The sequence below is a fragment of the Terrapene carolina genome, unplaced genomic scaffold (assembly GCF_002925995.2).
Source record: "Terrapene carolina triunguis isolate 2854851 unplaced genomic scaffold, T_m_triunguis-2.0 Scaffold131, whole genome shotgun sequence".
Taxonomy (NCBI): Eukaryota; Metazoa; Chordata; order Testudines; family Emydidae; genus Terrapene; species Terrapene triunguis.
Genome location: NW_020664482.1, coordinates 2,406,685 through 2,422,766, shown reverse-complemented (window position 1 = coordinate 2,422,766; position 16,082 = coordinate 2,406,685). Strand labels below are relative to the sequence as shown.

Sequence of the window (16,082 nt, the reverse complement as noted above, 5' to 3'; positions counted from 1 at the left end):
TGACTTCAAAGTTATAGCTGACTCACAGCTTAAACTGAAAACATTTTTGAAGTTCCACAGCAGTAATAAAGGAGTGACATGGCTCTTTTTTTTCTATTTTTTCACAATTTTAACTAACACCCTTTCTGCATCTCAAAGATTCTTTTAGGAGAGAATTCTTAAATGGATATTTAAAAACAATTTCATATAACATGACTTTGTACAAATTGCAAATGGGGCATAATGTGGTTTCAATTTTTGTTTTGTTTTTTAAATATTAAGATGAGGGAATATATTCTTAATGACTTCCAAAAACATTTTTGCTACTTCATTGTTGACAGGGCGGAATGTGACCAAACAGGCTAACCGGTTTCTTAGCAGTCCTTTCTAGTTGCACAGACAGGATCTAAATGCAGTACCTTGGAAAAAGTTCTTTGACTTTAGGTTTGCCAGAGTGACAGTTATGCAGGCACAATAGGTGAGGATTTGAAAGTAAAATTGTGCTAAACTGGCTTAAATATCTTCTATACATTCAAATTTTGTGAATGAGATGGGGAGAACATAGTTCTAAGAAATGTGTTTCATGAGGGGGATGACTATCTCTAATGAGGATTGGCAATTTATTTCTGTAGTGTTGTTTAGGTATTTATACTTGTTTACTTGAGACATTTTAGTTCATGAATAGTAATTTATAGTTGTTTTGCGTTGTAGAAAAATGGCTTTTTCTTCAACAAGGTACTGAAAATAGTTTCTAAAAGACAGACAAAATGTTAAAAATATGTTCAAAAATAAAAAGGGAGGGGCGGTATGATGGCAATAAGCAATGGTTCACTTTATTGTGCTGCAATAAATTAATTATATAATGGATCTATTGTTCATTCTATCACTCTGTTGTGCTGCTTCTTTCCATTTAAAACAAAAGCCACCTTTTCATAACAAAACAATAAATAAGCTTCATGAATCTTCAACAGTGACTGCATTTTTAATTCCCTCATGTTAAATACACTTTAGGGTAGCTGCTTTTTTTTAAAATTACATGTTATATTTTATCTCATTTGGTCAACAGGGGAGTTACTAACCTTGACGGCATGGATCATTCTGTGCTCAGAGGGGAGATGTCAGCAGTGCTTCATGACAGGTATGTTTTATATAAGTAGCTAAAATCAGGCAGCGTCTTCAGTGCTTATTGTCAGGGTGGCTGTGATTTTTCTTAACCTTGAAAACCTATTCCTTTTTTCTTTCTGGAAAACCTTGAAGAAATCTGAAAAACAAAATGAAACAGAACAAAAAAGCCCCGCCCCTCCCCCCCAAACAAAAGCAAAAGTTTTGAGCAATAAAACACACAACACATAATATGCTACTCCCTTGATAAGTTTATTCGTTCCTCAGACATAGAGTACATGATTTTTCCAAAATGAAAAGCTTGCAGTTCTATAAGTAAAATGCAAGGAATCAGTTTGAGATCCCTCCCCAGTCTATCTAGTTAAGTGTACCAGTCTTTTGGATCTGCTCTTGCTCTTTGTCAGGAACACAATCAGAATATGCTAAAGACACTTGATTGCTGGGCTGGTTGAGGAGTAATTCTGGTGTTTTTAAAACAAAATTCTGAATTCAACTGCCCTGTTTTCTTTGATTTTTTTTTTCTTTTTTTTTAACTTCAGCTGTCTATTATTGATGCAGTTAACTGTTACCCAACCTTTCTAGAGAAACGGATTCAGGGTAGGAATCTAGACACTTCTCTTTATATACTAGAAGATGATAAACTCCAGATTGTTTTAGCAGCTGGATTTCAGCCTTTTCTTTCTGTTTTGAATTCTATCATAAACTCTGTTTGGGATCAATCATATTTTATATAATTGGAATGGTTCTAGAGTCCCTTATATAAAATCATAGAAATGTAGGACTGGAAGGGACTTCGAGAGGTCATCAAGACTATCCCCCTGCATTGAAGCTGAACCAAGTAAACCTAGACCATTCCTGAAACGTGTTTGTCCAACCTGTTCTTAATACCTCCAGTGATGGGGAATTCTACAGCCTCCTTTGGAAGCCTGTTCCAGAACAACTATCCTTGTGATAAGAAAGTTTTTCCCTAATATTTAACCTAAATCTCCCTTGGTGCAGATTAAGTACATTACTACTTCTCCTACCTTCAGTAGACACGGAGAACAATTTTCTCATCCTCTTTATAACGGCTCTTAACATATTAGAAGACTTACCAGATTCTACTACAGTCGTCTTTTCTCAAGTCTAAACATACCCAGTTTTTTTTTTTTTTAAACCTTTCCTTATAGATCAGGTTTTCTAAACCTTTCGTCATTTTTGTTGCTCTCCTCTGGACTCTCTCCAGTTTGTCCACATCTTTCCTAAAGCGTGATACCTGGAATTGGACAGAGTGTTCCTGCTTGAGGCCTCACTAGTGCCGAGTAGAGGCTACCTCCTCTATTTTACATTTGACATTCCTGTTAATACATCACAGAATATTAGCCTTTTTCACAGTTGCATCGAATTGTTGACTTATATTCAACTTGTGATCCACTATAACCCTCAGATTCTTTTTCAGCAGTACTACCGCCTACTCAGTTATTCCCCATTTTGTAGTTATGAATTTGACTTTTCCTTCCTAAGTGAACTACTTTGCACTTGTCATTATAGAATTTCATCTTGTTGATTTTAGACCAATTCTCCAATTTGCCAAGGTAATTTTGAATACTAATCCTGTCCTCCAAAATGCTTGCAACACCTCTCAGCATGGTGTCATTCACAGATTTTATAAGCGGACTCTCCACGCCGTTATCCAAGTCATTAGAGAAAATATTGAATAGTAATGAACCAAGGACAGACATAGACCCTCCCGGTTTGACAGCCAACCATTGATAACTACTCTTTGAGTATGGTCTTTTAACCAGTTGTGTGCCCACCTTACAGTAATTTCATCTAGACCGCATTTGCCTAATTTGCAGGACTGTGTCAAAAACCTTACTAAGATATCTCGCGTCTACTGTTTTCCCCCATCCATTAGGCCAGTAACCCTGTTGGCTATTTCTTATAACCTTATTATTCTTTAATTTGATTGTTTAATAATTTGCTCAAGTATCTTTCCACTTTTGGCTGACTGGTCTGTAATTTTCCAGGTTCTTTGTTCCCCTTTTTAAAGATAGGTACAATGTTTGCCGTTCTCCAGTCCTCGGAAACCTCATTCATCCTCCATGAGTTCTTCAAGATACTTGCTACCGGTTTTGATATTGTTTCAGCTAGTTCCTTAAAATGTATGCTGTGTTTTGATCAGCTCTCCACATTGATTACAAATGTCAATATACTTATTGTAGTTGGATGCAGTGTAGAGAGAAATCTTCCACTAAGTGTCATTAAGAAGCTAGGACGTGAGTATACATTTAATTAATCTTACCATGAAGCTCCTGGTAGCTGAAGAAGAAATTTCAAACTTAAGTGTTACTAATTCATCAGCACATTATAAATAGGGTGCAAAATACTCTTACATCAATGTCCAATTAGCAGGGTATGAAACATACATGTAAGAAAGGACATGAATAGATTGTTCAGATTGTAATAGTGGCTTCATCCCATTCCAGTATTACTTGGAAATAATCAAATAGATGTTGGTAAGTGACACTTTGTCTTGCTCTGTTCTGTCGCTTAATCCTGATATTTGTACTCTGGAGAAACCACAGACTAAGTGGTGCAGGTCTGTGCACTAGAGGGATATTTAACTGAAGAGTGGATGTACCAACCATACAACTACAACTTTAGACTTTTTATTAATTTTTTTGTCTCATAACTCATTCTACTTTTTCTAAAAACAAAACTCATTATAGTATTTTCAGACACTGACTATATTTAGAATTGCATTATCCTTCATATATTAATGCTTCATTTACCTCACATACTGAACTGTAAGTAATCTGTTCTCAATTTCCTACAGAGATACCCGTGAGGAGTTTTTTTAGTTGTTTCTAAATGTTCGTTTTCCTTGTGTGTCAGCATAACAGTATTTCCTTTGAGTTTTCCTAGACTTGAAGAAGTAGTTGAGACAACTCACCAGGCAGAGAGAATTTAGTATGCTTACAGGAATTATAGGTGCACTCTGTTTATATACAAACAAAATTCTCTGTCTTAGAAATATCAGCATGGAGGGATTATTCTAATAAACTGCAACTGTCACCCTTTAAAAAGTGGGATAAGTAGTATTTAAACTAGCTGTGGTTCTGGGAGCCACTACAGGGATCCTCATAGCATCTGTCTTCCATTGGAGGGGAGAAGGATGAAATCTGTTAGATATACTTGGAAAGCCTTACTTTGAAACATCACTAAAAGGCAATGCATCATATGCACATGTGTTTTTTATACATGGATCCAAGATTTGTAGCTTATAACAGGTACAATCCATAATCAGAAATGCTTAAAATTATTTGTATGAGATACACAACCATAACAAGGGCATTTATTACATAATAGCCAGGTGAACTGTAGCTTAGAGTGTGTGTGTATTGTGACAAAGTTCCTCCTCAAATCCTGCGCTTATTGGCGGATTTGCTCGCCTCACAGATTCACCATGTGGGTCGGGAAACAGCCCAGAGACCTTCCCCTCTGGCAGATTCTTAAGGGGCAAGTTGCAGTTGCTTTACAGCTCGGAATCCCCAGGTCTTTCATACACAGGTCAGAAATCCCTTTAGCCTGGGTCCAGCACTTCCCCCAGTTCAGTCTTTGCTCCTCTGGTGTTTCCAGGAGTCTTCTTGTGTGGGGAGTGAAGAACAACAGATGAGATCACTCCCTGCCTTCTATAGCCTTAGCATACGGCCAGAACCTTTTGTTTCAAAGCTTGGTTCCCAGACCGGTTTGGAAAAACACTGACATCCCAAGATGGAGTCCAGAATCATGTGGCCTGGTCACATGTCCTTGTAGAGCCATAGCAGCCATTACTTACAGGCTGTCTGGAATGTTCTCAAGGCGGCTCCACAGGTGGGGGATAAGCTTCTCCTGAGGCCTATTTTTCTCCCTAATGGTTCATTGCCCTGAATAGATCCTTCCCAACCAGCTGTCTAGACTGAAAGTATCTTGTCTAGTGGGTGTTACCCGGGTGTAACTACATTTGAAGTACAGATACATAGTCACTATTTATAACATCATGAATGATAAATGATACATGCATACAAATAGAATAATCATATTCAGCAAATCATAACTTTTCCACCTTATATCACCATTCTTGCCTAAAATACATAATTATGCAATAATCATGTCATAATATCACTATGAAGAATATGGGGTGCAGTGTCAGTCTTCTCAAACAAACAGTTGGGGCTTCCCAGATTGAACTTCTATTTTGCATGACGCTCCAGATGATTTTATCTTCAATAAAATCAGTCTTGACAACTCCTATGTTGGATCCTGAGCTAGTTTGAAAATTTCAGGAGTTTCTTTTTCAAGGCTGGCCAGCCCAACTAATACTGTTTCCCTCTTAATGGCATTTTGTATTTATATGTATTTGTTGGCGGTGTCAATATCAAAATTCTCATGCATATTTTAAGAATGTAAAGTAAATTTAAAAATAAATTGTCATGCTTAACTTGCATCATTGATCTTCTAGATCAGCTTCTCCCCCTCCCCCCTTGTAATCTTTGCTTTGATTAATAGGGGCACCAATCTCCTGGACGATTAGCTAGGGTAATCAGGAGGGCTTTAAATCAGCCACAAAGTGGGAGGCATTCATGGTATGCCAGCCTCACGGTATCTTGCATATGGCAAATCCAAGCACTGTGGGGCATGTCAGGAAGAAATTTTGAAATTGTTTGAATACCAGTGCTAGGAAGGTAGGTAATAAAATGAGTTGGAGATGTTTTTGTATGAGAAGAAATATGATATGGTTGATATGATACTCCTGGGTGAAATCCAGACCACTGAGGGGCTGTCACCCCGCTCTGCAGCCTGGGGTGCCTCACAGTGCTTTGCTGTTGTAATTCCCAATGTGGGCTCCTCACAAACAGCCAAAGAGCATGCAGATCACATCCTGAATGTCTGTGTACAGCTACAACCCTGGTCCAACAACTCTGACCCCAGCAGCCTGTCAGCAAATACCAGCCACACTCTGGCTTCCAGCAGCCTCTGATTACTACTTGCAGAGTGACTTCAACGCATTCCCAGTCCTAAATTTTGCCCCCAAACATGTGTTCTGCACTGTCCAACTGTCTCCTGGACACTCCAGAAATATTAAGCAGAGACGGATTAAGGTTTCCTGGGGCCCTGGGCCAGAGCAAATGGGGGGGGGGGAGGGGGTCCCTCCCCAACCCTTTCTGCCCCAACCCCAGGGCCCTGCCCCTGTTCCACCCAGGGTCCCTCCCATTCTGCCCTCACTGTGGCCCCTCAACCTGTTTGCTACTTTCTGCTCCTCTCCCTCCCCCTGTGGCCCCTAGACCAGAGAAGCTCTGTCCCTCCGCCATGGCCCTAGGCCGCAGCAGGGAGCGTGAGCTTCCCTAGCCCTGAGGCCGTGGCAGGTAGCGAGAGCTCCTCCAGTCCTGGGGCCACAGCAGGGGTCCTGGTGCAGGGGCTTCCCCCGCTACCCCCTGCACTGCTGCTGGGGACCAGGGTCAGGGCACTGGGGCTTTCCCTGCTGCCCCACAGCTGCTGCCAGGGAGCAGGATTGGGGGACATGGGGGCTTTCCCTGCCCTGCCCAACAGCTGGGGCTTCGGGGCCCCCCCAGTTGGCCGGGGACACTGGCCCAGTGCCTAATCCGCCACTGATATTAGGTCTGCTGCCCCACTAAGGGGATCAGTATACAGCAGTCTGCCATCTTAAATGGAGTTACCCAAACAATTCTGGATTGGTTTTAATTAAAGAATAAAACAAGTTTATTTAACTACAGGGTTTTAGATGATTATAAGGCTTTAATGTCAGAAATGGTTACAAGAGAAAGATGAAAATGCTTTCTGAACTTGACAAACTAGACTTGGTTCAAGGTGAAGTTCTTACCACAGGTTCCCAGTAACATTGCTGACCAAATTCTCAGGCCAGGATCTGCTCCCAAAGTCCAAAGGTTGTTTCTTTTTTCTTAGGTGAAAAAGAGAGCGATGGATAGGGAGAGACGTGGGGTGTCTTTGCCCCTCACTTTTATAGTTCAATCACCTTTTGAAATTGCATTTTCCTCAGGGTTACTCCTAGGTAAATTTTATTCCCTCTGTGAGGACGGAGTCTCGTTGTGAAAGAGGTTTCATGATGTTTGCTAAAATGTAGATTTTGCCTTGCCTCCCTCTTGCTGTTTCAAGGACCTTGTTTACTACTTGTATGTAAATTGAAGTAAACACATTCCTTAGCTGAAGACCTGCTTGACCAGTCCTGCCTAATCTGGGCTACGTGGGTTTGAACATATGCTACCAACATCATTCAGGGGGAATTTATAACTTTACATATAATGTTGCTACATACATTCCGCCATGATGATATTGACTAGGAAGTTATTAATTTTTAAATGATATCTTACAAGGCATATGTTGTACAAAGACTATTACAGTGGTGTGTTGGGTGTGAATACAGGGCTGCATTTTGTCAGTTGGTATGGCTGATTTAGTGGGATGGGTCTTAAAACTGGAACATTAAAGTCAATAGTTACAACTTGTTACATAAGAATAGAAAAGGAAAAAGTGGAGTGTGGTGGCACTCTACATCAGACACTGTTATCTGTTAAAGTAATAGTTCAGAATCACAGAACTTCAAATGTTTTTGGAGTAAAGTTCTAACTGGTAAAATTAAAGACAGGTGACTGGTGAACATGGATTATAGACCACCAAATCACATTAGCGAATAGGACGAACTGTTCCTTAAACTGTTCCATTATGTGTAGGAAGAAAAGCTGTTATGGGTGAATTCAACCTGCCTGGTGTTTGCCAGACATCTCACATATCCAGTAATAAAAATTCCTCAGAGTTTCTAAAAATAATAGAGGATATTTTAACACAGTCTTGCACCAACATGTAATAACTCGGTATTGAACCTCATTCTGATGGACAAAGAAGAGATTATTGCTGACCTAAAAATTAACAATTTTTTAGGGACCAGTGATCATTATCTGGTTACATTTAATGTGTGGGGAAAAAAAGAATGACATCTATCAATGATGTATATATTTGGAACTTCAAAGGCTTAAAACAATGATTGGCACAGCTTATTGGGAACATAAATTTAAAGTGAGATGCTTTAACGAAACTGGAAATTGTTCAAGGATATCCTATTAGATATCCCCAAAAGCCACAATTCCACACACATGGGGGAAAAAATTATACCAGGCAAGAAGCCATCTGTCTTCTTTAAAGGGAGATGTGGAAATGGTGATAAAACATTAAAAAGAAAGATTGGAACAAAGAGGAAGTAAATGACAATGAATACAAGTTACTAACTTATAAAAAGTAGGTGACTGATAAAGGAAGCCAAAGGAATCAACGAAATATCAATGGCCAATAGAGTTAAAGATAAGGTATTTTTAAAAAGGAACAAGAAAAATACCAGATCAGGTATAGGTTAATTGTAAAGAGTGATGTAGAAAAAACAAATGTTCAATAAGTGTGTGTTCTGTTGGAACAAAGAAGATTATATCCATCCCATATGAAGTGGATGTAATAAAAAGGTTACCGTCTGTAACAAGGGAGGAAGTAAGGCAGCATCTGCTAAAATTAAACCTTTTTAAATGAACAGGCCTGGATAATGAACACCCAAGAGTCCTAAAGAAACTAGGTAAGGAGCTCTCTGAATCACTAGTGTTAGTTTGTAACAAATCTTGAGGAAATTCAAAAGGATTGGCAGTCTGCCAGCATAGTTCCAATAATTAAAAAAAGGTAAAAGATGATGCAGGGAGCTATAGACCTGTTAGCTTGATGTTGATTGCAGGCAAAGCAATAGAGTGGTTATTCCAGGACTCAACAGAGAATTAGAGGCTAAAAAAAAAAATACGTAATATGAATCAGTGCAAGTTCATGGAAGGTAGATTTTGTGAAACAAACCTGTTAGTCTTTTCTGACAGAATTACAGATCTGGTTGATATAGACAACTATGTTGATTTTAATATACTTAAGTTTCTCCAAGAGTATTTGACTTGGTGCTATGTGGCATTTTGATTAGCTAACTTGCATTATAAGGAATTAATAGGGCACAGATTGGATGGATTAAAAACTCTGTCACTGATCTCAAGATATAGTTGTTAATGGGGAGATAGCAATGACTAGGGCTGTTTTGAGCAGTGTCCTCAGTTCTTGATCCAACACTATTTAAAATTTTTATCCATGATCTAGGTCGTGAAATGAAATCTGTGCTGGTGAAGTTTTCAGATGACAAAGATTGGTGGGGATTAAAGAATGAGGAGGGCAGGCGACTGTTAAAGTAACCTGAATCACTTGGTTAGATCTCAATCCAACAAAATGTATTTTTAAATACAGCCAAAACCAAGAGAATGTATCTGGGAACCAAGAACGCAGTTTAGATCTACAGGATTAGGAGACTGTCTTGGAAAACAGTGACTCAGAAGGATTTTAGGGGTCATTGTAGATGGCCATCTCAACATGAACTGTCTGTACAGTTCTGTGGCAAAAAGGGCTGATGCAATCCTTGGACATATAAAAACGGGAATATCAAGTAGCAGAAGTAGGGAAGTGATCTTGGCTCTGTACACAGCATGGTAAGACTGCTGCTAAAATTCTGCATCCACTTCTGGTCTCCATGCTTCAAGAAGGATGTGGAAGTACCAGAGGGAGTTCAAAGGAGGGCAGCAAAAATGATCCCCAGGGCTGGAAAACAAACCTTATTTCGTGAGACATAAGGAGATCAACTTATTCATAGGCTTGAAAGGATTAGATTTTTATAGTACAACTTGATAAATGTCATTTTCACCATACACAGACAAAAGTATTGTCCTGGATGATGATTTACAGATGGGCAAGGTAAGAAATGCTGCTTGAGAACATATTAGTTTGATTTAAGGTTACTTACTTTGTCAACATCTCATGTCAAAATACACAATTTGTGTTTTGTTGGGTTGTAAAACTAACTTTTTTTGAATCTCAATATGTACTGTCATAAAATAATTGTCTGACCCTCTCCTGTAATTTTCTGCAACTGTGAAAATTTAAATAGATAAAATTAAAAAATGCTTAAACATAAACATCAATATTATTTGTGTAAATTATACAAAAATATTGAAATTTGTCAAGCTTACTTATTCAGTGTATTGAAGATTGAGCGGTAATTTAACTACTGTGTCTACATACTGACACATGGAAAAGAGATCTGACAGTGATGTAGTGTTGGTGTTGGAGGGGTTCCAACCTTACTGACGAAGGCAGGAGAGGATCCAATGGCTGGAAGTTGAAGTTACATAAATTTAGCTTTGAAATAAGATGCAACTTTCTAGCAGTCAGTGTGGTTAAACATTGGAACAGCTTAACCAGGAGTGGTGGTGGGTTCACTGTTGCTTGGAATGTTTAAAAAGAGATTAGATAGCTTTCTGAAATATATGCTTTAATTCAGTTCCTGGGAAAAATTCTATGGCCTGTGTGTGCAGGGGTTCCTCCCCAGTTGACCGGATGTATTCTGGGTTTTTTGCCTTCCACTGAAGCTTCAAAGATTGGCTATAGCTGGAGATGGGACACCAGACAGGGTGGACTTGTGCTGTCTGGTGTATAGAGAATCCTTTCTAGATGCTTACTTGGTGTGTCTTGCTCACATTCTCAGAGTCTGGGGATGGGACACCAGATATGGGGTTGGGAATTTCCCCCCATGTCGGATTGGCAGAGATCTTATGGGCTCTTCCACTTTCTCTGTAACATGTGTAGTTTGTGTGCTAGGATCATTTCCTTGCCACTGTACGGGCCTTGGGCATTGTTGGCACTGTTTTCTGCTGTAGCTTGGTTTAGGACTGAAATGTTTTGGTCTGATAAATTTTTGCGGCTTAATGTATGGGAATCTGGGTGGAATTTAATAGCCTGTGATATACAAGTATCAGAGGGGTAGCTGTGTTAGTCTGTATCCACAAAACCCACGAGGAGTCCGGTGGCATCTTAAAGACTAACAGATTTATTTGGGCATAAGTTTTTGTGGGTAAAAAACCCACTTCTTCAGATGCATGATATACAGGAGGTCATCCTAGATGATGATATGGTCCCTTCTGGCCTTAATCTCCATGAAACTCTGTTTTCTTAGTGAAGATTAGTGCACATCATAATTTCTCAAACAATAATTTTGGCCACTTGGAAAGATCCTTCTATTTGAGGGACCATATTGTTTTGGTCAGTAATGCTTTCATTTACATATTAGACCCACAGTTTCTGTTTTAAAAACAGAAATATGACTGCATGTAATTGAACTTGGAAATTGCTCTAACTGGTTTGGCCCAGCAATGGTATTGTAATCTAATCACATGCAGTTTGTCCTCAGATTTTCCTTTTGTTCTCCTGTCCCGACTGTTTTGTCAAACACACATGAATTTGCATTACCTGTAATTGTGTTTATGTGAACTCGTATCCACGTGCTTACTAGCTAAAATCACTTAATGTTGCAGATAAAAGTGTACATTTGAGTTATATAGGCCATATCTCTTCTGCTTGTTTCGGTATCTGCTGAACACACTGCAGCTTTAATCCAAGTATTCCATAATTCAGTGTAATCAATGTAGTAGTGATCATCTTTCATTTATATTTTAGTCTTTTGTTCAATAACCAATTTCTCTTAAACCTTATTTTTGAATACAGGCTGGATTAGTTCTTGTCGACTATAAACTCAGAAAAATACAGCACTCTTACAATCTGTGCCTGCCTTTAAGATGCTTCCTATTCTACCAAAAAGGAATAGTTCTAATGTGCAGCTTAGTCTGCAGTGCATTTAGGCGTTATCCACTTTTTATGAGCTGCAGTTAGAACGCGGCTTTAGCCAGCAGTTGATTATCTAAAAGAGCACTTCTGAAATAAATGCTGTATCTCTTTGACACAGTGTAAAAAGGAACATGCTATCCTTAAATCTTCCTGTAATCCGTTTGAGAATACAATCTGTTGATAAATAAGCATTTGTTCTCAGGTTTATTATGCCCCAAAAATAGTCTTTTGGTGCTAGCTTTTAACCATGACTTATAGTTTGACATGAAGTTGAGAATGGAACAGTTAAATTGATGCTGATCCATTTGGAATACCCTCTTCTGTAAATGGATTTGTTGCATTTTTTCCCCCCATTCCTGGCTAGAATCCAATGAACTACTTTTCAAAAGCAAGATGACTTTCTGTGTGGTGTTATTTAAACTACAGAATTTCTCTAAAAGCTAACGAGGGATTTCCATTTAAGTTGCTCCTTAAAAAAAAAAAAAAGGTACTTGCACCATATGGAATACATTGAGGAATATTTTTCTTCCTGTATGCCTGTATTGTTCTAAGAATATTGAATCCATTGTTTTTAGACACTTAGGAGATGTCTACAATTCAGTTTGTAGCTCACTTGAATGCATAGTGCGGCACACTTTAGGATTAGAAGACAACTGTTCAGAGTGGCAGAGACTACAGAATCTAAAATATATGAATCTGTGCTGAAAATGTAAGACTCTGTGTTTCTAAAGTAAGAAATGTTTCTTCGTTGTGCAAATGCACTATTAGGCTTTGCCAACATGGTGTCTGTCAGATTAACTTTGACTTGTCGTGAGCTACAGTACAAACTATAGAGGAAAGGTTTTACATATTTTTGTATTTGTAATTAGTGTAGGTATCTTTGCAGGAATGTGTTACTCTGAACAGCCTGCATTGTGGCTGTTGCAAATAATAATGCTCCACATTTAGAAACCTAATTTCTTCTTGAACATAATGTTGCCACCAAAGCATATCTTCAGACGTTATTTATACTATTCTAATTGTTTTAGTTCCACTCTTTTATGTATTTTTATCCCTGGCCTGGCGAGACCGTCCCTCAAACTCCTCCATGGGTATACTGTCAATTTCACTCCATCTTCATATCTCATTTTAAAAGAAAAATTTTAGCTTCTATCTCTATCCCTTTAGACCTCTGTTTCCACATTCCCAAGGCCTATTATTTCATTGCCCTGCTTCAGGGTGCCTATTGCAGCCTGAGGTCTATTAGCAGGAGGTCTGGAAAGGAAATGCATTTGAGACGAGTGTATTAAACCTCATACACTCAGGGGGGGAGGGATAGCTCAGTGGTTTGAGCATTGGCCTGCTAAACCCAGGGTTATGAGTTCAGTCCTTGAGGGGGCCACTTAGGGATCTGGGGCAAAATCAGTACTTGGTCCTGCTAGTGAAGGTAGGGGGCTGGACTCGATGACCTTTCAAGGTCCCTTCCAGTTCTAGGAAATCAGATAATAGGATAGGAATAGGATATGTTCTCCTTGCCTCTCCTGTATTAATTTTCATCTTAAAGATAGCCTCCTAGAGGTAATATAGAAACCGGCTGACAGGTCCCTCAGCACCCCTTTTGGACAAAGATGGCAGAATAGCAACCCTGTTTAAAGCTTATCAGTGTCCTCCTTAAATTTGCCAATAAGGACAGGGATGTGGATGGAGTGAAGTAGACAACATGGGAAGTGAAGCGGAGAGGAGTTGGGCTGGCTTTGTAAAGCTCCACTTCTCTGGCTGTCCTGTCAGACTATGGCTCCTGGCTGGGTTCCTCTTCACCCTCATAGCTCCAGTACATTCATGCTTTGGTTTTCCTCATCTGATAGGACCAGTGTAACTGGCCAGCAATAAGTCCCAGTCCTGTTGCAGGGCATTAATAAGAGCTCGGCCCAGCTAGTAGATTTGGGTAACTGGCTCTGACTTCGCTTGCTGGCTTTGCCTTGGCACGGTAGCACAGCTGTTACAGTCTGTGTTACAGTCTACTGAAAATTCTATACCGTGCAGCTGTGTTAGGGGTGAGTTCCCAAGTGTAGACTAGTGTGGTTCTCCTGTTCGGTTCTGTGAACATGCCATCACCTATATTGGTTTAACTTGAAGCTAGACTAGACCTCCATCTACTGTGGATGGATGGCTTAGGGGTAATGATATTCATGCTTGATGGGAAATGCAAAAACCTCATCCTTTCTATCAGTCTAGGAGAACTATCAGGTTAGAATATGATGGGATGGAGAACTTTGTGAGGGGGGATTTATTGAGCCACTTTATGATTTAGTGCTGTTAAAAGAGCCAAACATGTAGGTGTGAACATAAAAACAAACAAACAAAAAACCCCAACAAGAAAACACCCACAACCCTCCCCCCAAAAACTGGAGAGTCAAATTCAGTTTTAAAATTACAAATGCACTTTGAAACTTACTCCTGTCCATAGAACTTCAAGCTGTTTGGGTTCTGTGTTCCTCCTACATTAGATTATATATCGGGGTGGCCAAAACATGCAGCTCGTTTACCATTAAAGTGCGGCTCGCGGAGTCCCACCTCCCCTCCATTCTCCACCTACCAGACTGGGGGTGAGGAGAGGTCGGGACCTCTGCCTTGCAGCGGGGTGGTGGGGTAGGGGCTTCTGCCCAGTGGGGAGGGAGGTCTCGGGGCTTCTGCCCATGGGGTGCACCTGCCGGGGCTCAGGGCTTCAGAAGGAGTGGGGCTGAAACCCTGAGCCCCGACAGGTGCCTCCCATGGGACTGAAGCCCCGAGTCCTGACAGGTGCACTCCGGCTCTCGATTGTCTGAAGATTGTCAGATGCAGCTCGGAGGGTCAGTACGTTTGGCCATCCCTGTTATGTATCACTGTAACTTTAAAGACTATTTGATAAGTTTCTGTGCAGCTTGGTGGTGGTGGTGGTATAGTCCCATGTAGAAGAAACAAAGCAGAGTAGCTAAATTCCAGTTTTTGCAGATCCTGGTTACTTTTCATTAAAGTATCTGATCTGGTGGTTGTGGTCCTTGAACAATTATTTTAGCAGTTTGTTTCAGCTCACCTTTAAGTGAGGCTTTGAAGAATTCTTTCCTCAGTGAATTAGATTTTTCTGCTGGAATCAGTTACTGCCACTGTTCATAAATGCAAAAAAGCTCATGCTAGGATCCAGCTTTTTGCCCGCAGTTGTTTTCTATGCAGAATGGTCTTGATAACCTAACTGAATTAGAAATATAAACATATCTTTTTCTCTCTCTCTGAGCTTTGCCTCCACTCATTATATTCTTTGTATTCCCTCTTGTGTCATGATTCGCTAAACAAACCCACATATATTGATTGTAGAAATGCTGATGTAATGTTAGCTGTTTCTCTAATAATGCTTATGTTTAAACCAGTATAGTCCAGTAGCCTATTTTATTTATCTAGTTTAGGAATTAATTTTCTTTTCACTCATCTTGCAGTCAGATTCCTAAGACTATATACCTACCAGTCTGATTAAATAAGGATTATAATCTTGGCTAGAAAATAGCTTTAATTTTTACTTTCTTTTGTGTGCTCTCCTCTCCACTTTGTTCCCCAGTGCTCTGTATATGATTATATATCGCCTTCTTAGTAACTAGTACAAGACATAAATTTATCTCTGATTGGTGACTGAATGTTGATGACTAAGTAGTTTCAGAGCCTCGTGTCCTGGGATGCAAAGTTGGCTATTGCTTTAATCTCAAGTGTGGTTCTTCACTGAAAAGTGACTGTAAAGCTGCCATTGTTGCATTACATATTTCTCAGTTTTTGTATCCGTGATCAGTTTATAAGTAAGAGTTTTTTAAAATAAACTGCTAGCCTTTCAAATTCAGCCTGAAATCTGACCGTTCAGCTGGACTCTTTTTGCCTTGTATCAGTAATACAAGTTTTGCAGGTCTAATTCTATCCTCAGCTACACCGGTCCAACTGCACAGGTTCCAATGGGAGTAGCACAGGTACATCTGGCTCTGTAACAACAAATCTGATGCACAAGGAAAAGAGTTCTATTCTCTTCCAGAATTATGTTGACTTTGGAATGTTAACAAGGATAAAAGCAGTAGAAGCTTATCTTAGTTAGCCCATAAGACTGAACACTTACTATGAGCATATCTGTTAAATGTATTTAAATACTGGTGGAAATGGGCTGTGGTTTGAGGATGAATGGATAGAAGCCTGTGTGCTGCCTACGCTATTGTGCTGTGTTCTAGTGTCAACTGACCTCTCACAGT

The 16,082-nt window shown here is 39.6% G+C and overlaps 1 protein-coding gene across 1 annotated transcript in view; it reads left to right on the top strand.

The window, feature by feature from the left end:
- Window positions 1–16,082, top strand: part of KLHL13 (kelch like family member 13) — a 108,714-nt gene that overhangs the window by 18,208 nt on the left and 74,424 nt on the right. Inside the window, exon 3 of the mRNA XM_029911869.1 lies at window positions 1,046–1,117. The gene's annotated coding sequence lies outside the window, so the exon portion shown is untranslated. The remainder of the gene's footprint in view (window positions 1–1,045; window positions 1,118–16,082) is intronic.